We start from the raw sequence: 10,316 nt of genomic DNA, 5'->3' as shown, positions 1-10,316 counted from the left end.
TTAACTCAAATAAATCAGTAGCATTCCTCTACACAAAAGAGATACAAGCTGAGAAAGAAATTAGGGAAACGACACCCTCATAATAGTCCCAAATAATATAAAGTACCTCAGAGTGACTTTAACCAAGCAAGTAAAAGATCTCTACGATAAGAATTTCAAGCCTCTGAAGAAAGAAATTGAAGAAGACCTCAGAAGATGGAAAGATCTTCCATGCTCATGGATTGGCAGGATTAATATAGTAAAAATGGCCATTTTACCAAAAGCGATCTACAGATTCAATGCAATCCCCATCAAAATACCAATCCAATTCTTCAAAGAGTTAGACAGAACAATTTGCAAATTCATCTGGAAAAACAAAAAACCCAGGATAGCTAAAATTATCCTCAACAATAAAAGGACTTCAGGGGGAATCACTATCCCTGAACTTAAGCAGTATTACAGAGCAATAGTGATAAAAACTGCATGATATTGGTACAGAGACAGACAGATAGACCAATGGAATAGAATTGAACCCACACACCTATGGTCACTTGATCTTTGACAAAGGAGCCAAAACCATCAAATGGAAAAAAGATAGCATTTTCAGCAAATGGTGCTGGTTCAACTGGAGGTCAACATGTAGAAGAATGCAGATCGATCCATGCTTATCACCCTGTACAAAGCTTAAGTCCAAGTGGATCAAGGACCTCCACATCAAACCACATACACTCAAACTAAAAGAAGAAAAAGTGGAGAAGCATCTGGAACACATGGGCACTGGAGAAAATTTCCTGAACAAAACACCAATGACCTATGTTTTAAGATCAAGAATTGACAAATGGGATCTCGTAAAACTGCAAAGCTTCTGTAAGGCAAAGGACACTGTGGTTAGGACAAAACGGCAACCAACAGATTGGGAAAAGATCTTTACCAATCCTACAACAGATCAAGGGCTTATATCCAAAATATACAAAGAACTCAAGAAGTTAGACCGCAGGGAGTGAAATAACCCTATTAAAAAATGGAGTTCAGAGCTAAACAAAGAATTCACAGCTGAGGAATGTCGAATGGCTGAGAAACATCTTAAGAAATATTCAACATCTTTAGTCATAAGGGAAATGCAAATCAAAACAACCCTGAGATTTCACCTCACAACAGTGAGAATGGCTAAGATCAAAAACTCAGGTGACAGCAATGCTGGCGAGGATGTGGAGAAAGAGGAACACTCCTCCATTGTTGGTGGGATTGCAGACTGGTACAACCGTTCTGGAAATCAGTCTGGAGGTTCCTCAGAAAATTGGACATTGAACTACCTGAGGACCCAGCTATACCTCTCTTAGGCATATACTCAAAAGATGCCCCAACATATAAAAAAGACACATGCTCCACTATGTTCATAGCTGCCTTATTTCTAATAGCCAGAAGTTGGAAAGAACTCGGATGCACTTCAACAGAGGAATGGATACAGAAAATGTGGTACATCTACACAATGGAATATTACTCAGCTATCAAAACAATGACTTCATGAAATTCATAGGCAAATGGAGGGAACTGGAAAATATCATCCTGAGTGAGGTAACCCAATCACAGAAGAACACACATGGTATGCACTCACTGATAAGTGGCTATTAGTCCAAATGCTTGAATTGCCCTAGATGCACAGAGCACATGAAACTCAAGAGGGATGATCAAAATGCGAATGCTTCACTCCTTCTTTAGAAGGGGAACAAGAATACCCTTGGCAGGGAATAGGGAGGCAAAGATTAAAACAGAGGCAGAAGGAACACCCATTCAGAGCCTGCCCCACATGTGGCCCATACATATACAGCCACCCAATTAGACAAGATGGATGAAGCAAAGAAGTGCAGGCCGACAGGAACCGGATGTAGATCTCTCCTGCGAGACACAGCCAGAATACAACAAATACATAGGCAAATGCCAGCAGCAAACCACTGAACTGAAAAAGGGACCCCCATTGAAGGAATCAGAGAAAGGACTGAAAGAGCTTGAAAGGGCTCGAGACCCCATATGAACAACAATGCCAAGCAACCAGAGCTTCCAGGGACTAAGCCACTACCCAAAGACTATACATGGACTGACCCTGGGCTCCAACCTCATAGGTAGCAATGAATGGCCTAGTAAGAGCACCAGTGGAAGGGGAAGCCCTTGGTCCTGCCAAGACTGAACCCTGAGTGAACGTGATTGTTGTGGGGAGGGCGGTAATGGGGGGAGTTTGGGGAGGGGAACACTCATATAGAGGGGGAGGGGGAGAGGCTAGGGAGATGTTTGCCAGGAAACTGGCAAAAGGAATAACATTCAAATGTAAATAAGAAATACTCAAGTTAATAAAAAAAAAAAGAAAAGAAAAGAAAAGAAAAGGTAGTCCCGTGCAGGAAGTGTACTTCAGATACTTAACACTGTGACATAGCAGTAAACTCCCTTCTAAATGCCAGTACTTATGTCACTGACAAAAGCAGCTCTCAGCTTTAATCTGAGAAGCCTCCTTTGAATAACAATGGTGAATGCAAAGACTCATTGCTGCTCAAGTTATAGAAAAGTGATGAGGTATCAGCCCTAAACAAGCCATTAATACCATCATCCCCACCACTCCCAAAGCTTGGGGCAGAAATTATGTAAATTCCAGAAGATAGGGAGGTGTCTGTAAAATGTCATTCTCTAGACTCCATACAGCCATTGTCATAACTAACTCACAAAAGTTGTACTTACCTGCTCTGAGCCCTAGTCTACTCAGTCAAGGATGGGGGAGAGGTTCATGTGACTCTTACTCTTTAACACTGAACTGTTGGTTATTGACATATTTTGAGGGAAGGGAAAATTATGAGCTCACCAGGCTCCAACAGACAACTCCAAATCTGTGATCACACATATGGCCCTGTTTAATCACAGTGGGACACAAAACAAAACCAATAGATAAAAATGTGAGAAAGATTTGTGCAAGGGTAGAGAGTGGCCAGGAATAGTGAAGGGAAGGTAGCAGGTGAGGGTGGCCAGTATGTAATACATATATTCATAAAATTGTAAAATAAACAAATACAAACTGAAACAAGAAGATGGTATTAGCAGGGCAGCGGTGGTGGTAGCCTTTAATCCTCGTACTCAGAAGGCACAGTTCAAGGCCAAACTGATCTACAGAGTGAGTTCCAGGACAGCCAGGGCTACACAGAGAAACCTTGTCTCAAAAAAGAATTAGAAGAAAAGCTTGAAATTGTATTAGCATTAGTCAAACATGTATGAGAAAACAAAACAATAAATAACATTGGTATAAAAATATATGATTTAAAAACATTATTGTTAATTTTGTGGGTATGACATCCTACATATGATCTTGAAACTAGTCATCATACAGAGATTAACATTCCAGAGTTCATCTCTAGATGATGGCTGGTTTCAAGTTCATGAAGTGATCTCCAATTGATAACCACTTGCAAAAATATTAGTTTTCTCCAATGAAGTCTCACTGAGTATATTAACCACATTTAAGGCCAGGCCCTATGCTCAGCAATTAATAGCCAATGTAAATGAACTAATGATTATTTTGTAGACTTTTTGTTTCATATTGCTTTGTTTGGGCTTTTTTCTTAATCATACTGGTCTTTTGATTGCACATTATGGTTTCTGATTTTGTGTTTTATTAGGTTGTATGTGTTTCTTGTGTTTTCTATTATTATTATCATTATTAACATTATTATTGATTGGTTGGTTTATTTTGTTTTCTGTTTTACTGCTTTGCTAAAAAGAAAAGTGCCGCGCCCACCTCGACCGGCAAGGAAGACGCAACACCGTTGGATCCTTCTCAATCAGCCTTTATTGCAGGAACACCTAGTGGATGATATGGGGACCCCGGGGAACAAAGGCACTCGCCTTAAATACAAGACAGGCTGTGGCTGTAAATTTGTCCACTGGGGATTGGTGGAGCATGAAATACCTATTTAGCATGAATATCACCCTGGCCTTGTAGGTGCTGGGGGTCTGCCAACACATGCGCTGTAGGTGTTTACCACAAACGACCACCGGATGTCGGCGCCATCTTTAGCCGCTCCCTACATCTCCCTCTTTTTTGTTTTTTTTTTTAAAAATGAACCCATTAGGTGGAGGTAGTGGTCTGAGAGAGGTCAGACATGCCTCACAGAGTGCCCAGCTCGGCCATGGCGAACCACTCTTGCAGTTAGGACTGCACCCCAATGGCTAGAGATGACTTATGTACAACACACCGTCCTGGGCTATACGTGTGTGTTTAATATTAGGGGAGAAGCAGAGCAGAGGGGCATAGGACCAGACCGAATGTTCAAACAGGGCAAGGTCACCTCTGTCTATGACTGGTCTAGATCTGGGTGTCACGTCAATACACGTCATTGCTCCTGTCTTAGGTCGTTCCTCTCTAAAAACTCGGCCTTACCCGTCACTGGAAATTAACCCTATCGCCACCGGGCTCCTGGCTTAGGTTGGTCCGAGCCTGAGGAAAGTTGCCCGTCTCTGGATACAATGACTTCACATGACAGTGACAAAATATGATCTAGGGCGAACTCTCAATCTATCAGAGAGGCCAGCCATACACTGGGAGAAGCACCGCTTTCAATGGCCGCCATAGCTTGGTAAACAATCGCTTTGTGTCTGGCATGCTCTCGTTGTAAACGGCAAAAAAGCCATAGACATACTCCACATCCCAAGAGGACAATGGCCCCCCAGGCAAACATGCCAGCCCAATCTTTAAAAAATGAGAAAGCATTAGTGATCCACGAGGTGAAATCTCCAAACGTGATGGGTTCCATTCTGGTGTTGTTAAGGACAGCAATCAGCAATTGTCTCAATAATTGTTCCGCTTCCATGGACCAGTTTCCTTTCAAATAATTTGAGATTTCTTTGCTCTGTTGAAAATACTGAGAAAAGTTAGCTTGCAATGGAATAACACATAAGCCTCTAAGAGAGGAAACGCAGGACAGCTGCGTCATATGATATAATGCCTCAATTTGTTCTTGAATCAAATCTATTCGTTGGTTAGCTAATAGAAAGCCAGATGCCAAGTGGGCATTAAATTCTTCTTGTATCTCTAATGCCACTGCGGTTCTGTCTACAATCTGATTGATAGTCTCAGCTGTCTGTATTTGATTAGTCATAGGTTGAGTAGCAGCATGGCGATCCGCAGCAGAGCGGCCATGCATATCCAAAATTAAGAAATTTAGAGTAAAAAGAGCTAAAGACAACTGTTCTCTTGGTGTTTTGCCATAGGCAATTCCCCCTTTTTGTTTTTGTAAGAGCTCTTTTAAAGTACGATGTGCTCTTTCTACAATTCCTTGACCTTGGGGATTGTATGGCAATCCTGTATATGTTTGACCTGTATTGTTTGGCAAAATGTCTGAAAAGACTTTGTAGTGTAGGCAGGTCTGTTGTCTGTCTTGAGGCTGTCAGGCTTTCCCCAGACTGTCCACGCCTCTAAGCAATGACTAATGGCATTACGAGCCTTTTCACCAGTCATCAGAGTGGCATGTATAATGCCAGAACAGGTATCAACAGAAACATGTGTATATTTTAAATTTCCAAATTGAGATATGTGTGTGACATCCATCTGTCAGAGCTTTAATGGAATCAGGCCACGAGGGTTAATTCCCACCTGAGGAGGGTGGTGAAACTGAACACAATTCTGGCAACGTAATACTACATCACGAGCTGTAGCTCTAGAGATTTTAAATTTTTGTTGAAGAGTGAAAGCAGGAACATGAAACTTTTGATGAAATTCTCTAGCAAGATCAACTGGAGCTGCATGAAAAATAAATTCTCTGCGAGTACTAGCATCCACCAAAGCGTTATTACTGGCCATGGGACCAGGCAAATTAGTATGAGCTCGAATATGTTGTATGAAAAACTTATTTTTTCTTGGTCCAAATTAATTTTTGTAATTCTAAAAGAATTTGACATATAGTACTAGTCAAACTAATTGGCCCTGTAATTTCAAGTGAGCGCACAGCGTTAACTACATAAGCAGAATCAGAAATTAAATTGAAAGAATCATGAAATCTTTTAAAAACTTCTAACACAATTTTACATTCTGTAATTTGGGGGTGCCTGGCTTCTAGGATAAGAGTTCTATAAAAATATTATCTCAATTTAGACCTGTTTCTCTAGGTTGGCTCATGTCACATATTGTCTAGAATGACTTTATCTAAATTATCAGTTTTATGTCAACTTCTTGTTATAGATGTTATAATTTTTTAACCATATCTAATAACTTAAAGGCCAATAATCTATGACCAAGGCATGTAGAACATATTTATACATTTAAAACCAGTCAGAAACAAAATTGAAGTGGTTAACACATGTCTTTAATATTTAGACCAAGCACCATTTTTGCTTTTCTAGCTGTGATTTTAAAAGAAACACCTTGTCACCTGTTAAGTCTAATAACAACTCAGGGATTTTTCTAAGAGAAACAGACATCAGCTCCCATACCAAGAAGCTGAGGAGCTGTTGGCGCCTTTAAGATCAGCTCCTGTAGATGTTCTGCCCCCGGGCAGCTTGTCCAGCTGACCTAGGCTCTTTGCTGTAGGTACAGGGCTCCAAAGGCCGATTGAAACTGCTTTTTATTCATTTGTTCTCTTTTCAGAAACGAGTTAAGACCAAATCAAGGTGTGAATGACCGGCAGATAAAGTTTTTACCATTTTTTCTTTTGAACATGAAACATAAAACATTTAAACAATGAGAAACAAAAACCACAGACATAAACTGACAGACATGGACAGCTTGGTGCACCAAGGACAGACAATAGACATAGAGGGAAAAACTAGATGGTGTCCCACCGAAGGGACCCAGATATCCTACCTATGGAACCCAGAACCAGAAATAAGCATTTCTCCAATAGGAGCCAGCAGAGAGGCAGGACGTCTCCTACCTTTCTTCTGTTCCCAGGAGAGCTCTGAAAGTTTTTCTCTTTCTCCAAAGCATCTGTGGAGAGTCTGGGAGGACTGTTTGTCTCAAACCCATTCTCTCTCATGTCTAGGGTGTAAACTGTCTCTAATCAGGGTCCAAAGACTAAAACATAACTCTAAAAGAATGTATACACAAAAACACTTTACCATTACCTTGTCTCTTTTTTATTACAAGTTTTACTCATGCTAGCCCAAATCATCGAGGCCTTTTCTAGCCCATCTTACCCCAATATGTCCCTGTTTTATGGCTCCAGGAGATAAGGGCCAAAAGGTTTTATGGCCCCGGTTCTTGGAACAGAGCTACTAAATCAGGAGAAGGATCGGATCTTCAAGTCTTTATTATTTTTATCTCGTCCTGTCGGAGTAAAAGTTGGTCAGAGTTGATGAAGCATCTGCATTTGAAACACATCTGGTTAGGCTTGGGCCTGGAATGTTCTCTGTTTTAACTTTTACCTTTGGCTGTTGGCAGTTTTGTAGTCCAAGGGGCTTCTTTGTCCCCCAACCTGGGGCATTTTGACCACAGGGGCAGGAACTGGCTGCTGTGGGGATAGGATCAAAGGCACTCTCCATGTTAATGATGACTAACGAGAAAAATAACTTAATGCTGGAGACTGACTCCTCTCTTGGAATAAAACCAACAGATAAGGCAGGCTCCCTGAAAGAACTTCTCTTAATGAGCACTCTCTTTCTGTGAGCAAAAGTTGAAGGTCAGGCCACTAAAGTTAGCAACTGGAATTTTATTTTTTTTTTTGACCTTGTTCTTTGAGGGATGGATAAATTCCTTTCTTGTTTTCCTTAGAGTCCTCCCCCACCTCACTCTCAGCCTTTTCAAATTGTTCCTCCTGTAGCATTTCTACTGTAGCCTGTCCCTTTAAGGTTCCTTGTTCCCAAGCAAAATTTAAATCTTTCCCAGCTTTTCTTAGCTGTCCACCTCGAGATTCCCAGAGAGCGAGCCAAGGTGCAATGGCAATCGCACTCACTAAGAAATCTCTCTATAGTGTTTCTTTTTATCCTAAGCCTTTTTCTTTTAAACAGCTCTTGAAGAGCCAGAAAAATTGGGTGAGACTGAGCAGTCTCCATGTTCACTGTAGCAGCTCCGCAGCTAGTTTCGCTCCCCCTACTGTGTGGGTTGGGAGCAAAAGCACAGATAAAACACTATGCTTCAAAAATTAAGGTTGGCTATCAACCAACACACCGCCACTAGAGCGGGGTCCATAAAATTAAGTTTCCTTTCTCACTACACTTGCTCCATAGCCGGAGAAAGGCAGGCTCTGGTTAAACTCCCCCAGTCTCCAGGGGTGAGACAGTATCTGCCAAGAGCCTCAATTTGAGCAATAACAAAAGCTGAGTTGACTCTATAGGTTTTGACTGACTCTGTTAATTGTTTTATTGTCTTAAAGTCAACAGGTTCATGATGTCGCTGCCCGTTTGCATCCAGAAAAACTGGAAAACTCAATCCTAACTCTTTCCATACTTCCGGGCAAAAAGAAGTACTTTCCTTGGCTTGTTTCTGCACATCGTAAGTGTTTGGCCAGTCAGAATGATAAATCTCTTTCTCATAATGAGCTACCTCCTCCTCAAGGTCAGCTAGGTCACTATCACTAAATTCTGAATCACTAGACATCTCCAAGGTCAATGCCTTTAATGAGGGATAAATTTTCTTTATTCCTTGATCTTGATTACTTTTCCCGCCTTTGTCTGTCCTCTCCTTGATCTTTTCTGTCTTTTCTCTTACCTCTTTTCCTCCTTTTCCTTTCTTTCCCTCCTTCAAAACTCTCTCTCCTTCTGACATACTCTCCTGTTGTTCTGTAAGGATTCTCTGACCTGTCCTAACAGCTTCTTCACATCTTTTATCTTCCAAGCAGGCACGGATTATACGCCAAAGCGGCTTTGTCCCTGGTTTAAGCTTGCCCACTGTAGTCTCCTTATCCAGATCTTTTCCCAGCCTCTCCCATGCTCTCAAAGTGAGCGACCCTGACACTATAAACCACAGGGCACAACGGTTACACTCATCAAGAAAACTCAGCAGGATTTTCTTTTCAATTTTAAGCTTACGCTGACCAAGAAGCTCCTGAAGAGCTGACAGGAGCCGGGTGGAGTGTGAGCTTCCCATGCTTTTACGACCTTATTTACGATCGATTTACGAGCAAGGCGAGCTGGCGAGCTGGCGTGTTTATTTACACACGAACTTGTGGCTCATCAGTGGACTCTTCCCAACAAATGCATTCGTGCCCTGGACGGTGGCAATTCAGACAGAAGCAACACCACAACACAAAAAGAGTATAAGGCAAAAGTGCTAGTCCAACCCACAAAGGATCAAATGGAAAAGACAACATTACCGTGCTCCACAACCCCTTTTTGCCTCTAAATCAAGGCTATCATTGTCCCTGCTTTTCCAGAGAACTTTATTGTCCTACCAGGGAAGTTTTACAATCCCTTATCCCGGAGCTTTACAGTTCCAATTCTAGGAACTTTACCAGTTCCACTTCTAGGAACTCTATTGTCCCAATTCCGGCAACTAATTGCCCCTACTGGGAACTTACCGGCGCCGACCGTCCTGAGGCTGAAAAAGTTCTGGATCCAGACGAGAAAAGATAATTTTCTCGGGTCCCCGTACGGGCCACCAGTTGCCGCGCCCACCTCGACCGGCAAGGAAGACGCAACACCGTTGGATCCTTCTCAATCAGCCTTTATTGCAGGAACACCTAGTTGATGATACGGGGACCCCGGGGAACAAAGGCACTCGCCTTAAATACAAGACAGGCTGTGGCTGTAAATTTGTCCACTGGGGATTGGTGGAGCATGAAATACCTATTTAGCATGAATATCACCCTGGCCTTGTAGGTGCTGGGGGTCTGCCAACACATGCACTGTAGGTGTTTACCACAAACGACCACCGGATGTCGGCGCCATCTTTAGCCGCTCCCTACAGAAAAGAGAAAAGAAAGAAAGAAAGAAAGGAAGGAAGAAAGAATAGAATAGAATAGAATAGAATAGAATATAGAATAGAATAGAGAATAGAATAGAATAGAATAGAATAGAATAGAATAGGGTGGGTAAAGAGCTGGGAAGGATCTGGAAGGAGTTGGAGGAGAATTCATAATCAGAATATATTACATGTGAAATATTTTTCATTAAAAAAGTAGTATTTGTTGTCTCATATTTGCTTCAAAATACTAATACCAATTTCTTTTCCCCACTATCCACATGGCTACTCTATTCAACACTTTCAAGCTTTTGTTCAGATGATAGTTTCTTTGAGGGATGTTTCATGATCACTCTGAAATGGCATATCACATTTAGGATCTATTTTCCTTCCTTGCTTTGTTTTATTCTATATCAATAGTTATTAAATATTTATCTCACTTACTATTTACATTTTTGAGATCCATATC

At 41.5% G+C, this 10,316-nt stretch overlaps 1 long non-coding RNA gene across 1 annotated transcript; it reads right to left on the bottom strand.

Moving 5' to 3' along the window:
- Nucleotides 1-4,463: 4,463 nt before the first annotated feature.
- LOC148006497 (uncharacterized) lies at nt 4,464-9,647 on the bottom strand. The gene is made up of 3 exons (XR_015683645.1): nt 9,465-9,647; nt 7,375-7,460; nt 4,464-4,865 (listed from the first exon to the last, which is right to left on the bottom strand). It is a non-coding gene; the product is annotated as an uncharacterized LOC148006497 (long non-coding RNA).
- Nucleotides 9,648-10,316: the final 669 nt, after the last annotated feature.

Source organism: Rattus norvegicus, chromosome 3 (genome assembly GCF_021556685.1).
Source record: "Rattus norvegicus strain SHRSP/BbbUtx chromosome 3, alternate assembly SHRSP_T2T, whole genome shotgun sequence".
NCBI lineage: Eukaryota > Metazoa > Chordata > Mammalia > Rodentia > Muridae > Rattus > Rattus norvegicus.
This window is presented reverse-complemented; position numbering and strand designations above follow the sequence as displayed.